This window comes from Pteropus vampyrus, unplaced genomic scaffold (genome assembly GCF_000151845.1).
Source record: "Pteropus vampyrus isolate Shadow unplaced genomic scaffold, Pvam_2.0 Scaffold315, whole genome shotgun sequence".
In the NCBI taxonomy this organism is placed as follows: Eukaryota; Metazoa; Chordata; class Mammalia; order Chiroptera; family Pteropodidae; genus Pteropus; species Pteropus vampyrus.
In genome coordinates this window covers 7,236-9,582 of record NW_011889096.1, presented here as the reverse complement: position 1 = coordinate 9,582, position 2,347 = coordinate 7,236, and the positions used below count along the sequence as shown (strand labels likewise).

The window sequence follows — 2,347 nt, the reverse complement described above, 5'->3', positions numbered from 1 at the left end:
ATATTTCAAATATCGTAGAGTGTATTTTCATTTCTCAATCTTTTTTTTTTCAAATCAGGCTTCTTTAATTTTCTCTCTTTGCTAATTTCTGGCAATTTCATTCATAACTAGCTCAGTTTTCTTAGTTTTCCCCCTCTTGCTGTTTTAAATATTTGCATATCCATTTTACTACGAATCCACTTTCTACACAAGACAATAGTGTCAATGCATTCAAATTGGTCAAATACCTTCCCTACCCATCATTCGTTATTCATCCAGTTTAGCATTTCTCGTCCAGCTTACTTTACTTTTCGGTCTAAAATGTTAATATTGCACTAAGTTTATTTTTGCGATCAGTACGTATTTCCAGATTTACCAAAATGGCTTAGAGAGGCCTTTACTCTTGTGCACGCTAAATCCTAGCACGTCTTGAGTTTATTACTCTTTGTGCCAAAGTCTGTCTTTTCATAGGGTCTTTATAAGGAGTTTCTGAGTAAAACGCCGTGGGAGTCATCTTGCCTGAGAAATTATTTATTTTATGAACTGTTGCATCATCGATGGCTGTGGTCGGAATTCGATAGTCTTGGATATTGTACGCAAACGGTTCAATTATCCTGCGATGGACGAGATATTTCTGAGGTGACCTCAGCGGTCTCCCATTCCTTGGCATGAACATCATTGTTTAATGCCCTCCCCTGGAGTGTCGGTGAGACCCAAGACTTGTGTCTAGACATCAACTATGGAAACATTTAAGGGAGAGAGCAGGTGTAATTATTGGTTCTGCATTAATTGATTTTGAGGTCATTTAAAGTAAGGTTACCTTGGGTGGGTAAGATGGAAGTCTTTACAGCTGGACGGAGACTTTCCTGAGAGAAAGCTTCTGCCTTTGCCGTATTGGAGAAGTCCACTTGAGATCCACCTGTGTTGGACGAATTTTACGGTGGCCCCCCCATGACCCTGTCTTCTCATCTGCCATCTTGTTGGGTGTGTCTAGGATTGTAGGGTGTCACTTCGGTGTTTATTTATCCGACCTACAATTCCATCTTGCTGGAAGACTCTCTTAGGGATGTTGTCTTGCTCGAGAGGCAGGTGGCCATGTTGGAAGGCAATGCCCACCTGGCGAGCGGCCGACGGTGGCCTTGAGGATATGGGAGTGGTCCTTGCCTGACAGCCAGACATGGCTGGGGTTCTCAGTTCCACAGTCACGAGGAACGGAACTCTGCCAGCAGCCTGAATGCATTTGGGGGCCGATTCTTCTCCTTTCGAATATGCAGATGAGGTCACAGCTGGCCAGCGTCTTCAGGCTCTGTGTGCCCCGCCCAGGTCCCTGAGCCACAGAAACTGTGAGACAAGGAACGATTTAATTGAATACATGCGTTCAGCCTCTGCGTTCGGGGATACTGTGGTACGTGGCAATAGTTAACGGATGCAGGTATGATTCCATCGTAATGTCCGTGAAACAGACAGATTGAGATATTGGCTCTGAATCCACCGCGGGCTTTGGTTCGCTCTGTTATTCTGCTCACCCGTGTGTTGGGGTAAATAGTAGCCCTTCCACCATTGAGACAAAGCGTCGATGTTTAGAACACTTAGAAAAGCGAGTGCCTTAGAGGATGTATTTAACAGATAGCGAGGACCTGCCTGCAGAAGCCAAGCTTTCAGAGCACGTGCCCCCGCCCCCCCACCCCTTGCTTGTGTGACAGGTTTAAATATTAGGTCTGTCCCCTCCCAATATCTCTGTAATTATGTGCTTTCTACACTCACCCCCGTACCTCAGCAATCTATTGATTTTTGAAGTGAACACATTGATTTTTTTCTCTCTCCCTTATATTACAATGCCAAAGGCTTTTAATAAATGAGTGGCGGCCTTTGTGCAAACTCACAGATGTTCCCCTAACGGAGACGCTATTAAGATCTCATCCAGACACGTAAGCAGAATCATTAGGCCCTGGCATTGAAAGCCGTGGTCATCATAGGCTTGTAGGTGTTTGACCTACAGCCCCTGACCAAAGTCTAGAATATGTCTCTTCTAGTTATAGAAGTCTCAACACCCTTTTTTAGAAAATCTTCTGATCTGCATTGGACAGGCATAGCTCGTTTTCCCAGGCTTTGCTTTTGTGTGTTTTACAGATGATGCGTTTTTTTTACAAATTGAAGAATCTCCACCCGCAAAAAGATGGTGGCATACTGAAATCTCAGGTGGTGGTTAGTATTTTTTAGCAATAAAGTATATTTTAATGAAGGTACATTTTATTTTTTAAGACATAATGCTATTGCACAGTTAACAGACTATACAGTATAGGGTAAATATAACTTTTACGTGCATTGGGAAACTAAAAGAAATCATGTTTCTCGCTTTATTGTGATA

At 43.1% G+C, this 2,347-nt stretch overlaps 1 long non-coding RNA gene across 1 annotated transcript in view; it reads left to right on the top strand.

Moving 5' to 3' along the window:
- LOC111730461 overlaps positions 1-2,347 on the top strand; it is an 8,631-nt gene that overhangs the window by 4,981 nt on the left and 1,303 nt on the right. Inside the window, exon 2 of the long non-coding RNA XR_002776701.1 lies at positions 193-198. This is a non-coding gene — a long non-coding RNA (uncharacterized LOC111730461). The remainder of the gene's footprint in view (positions 1-192; positions 199-2,347) is intronic.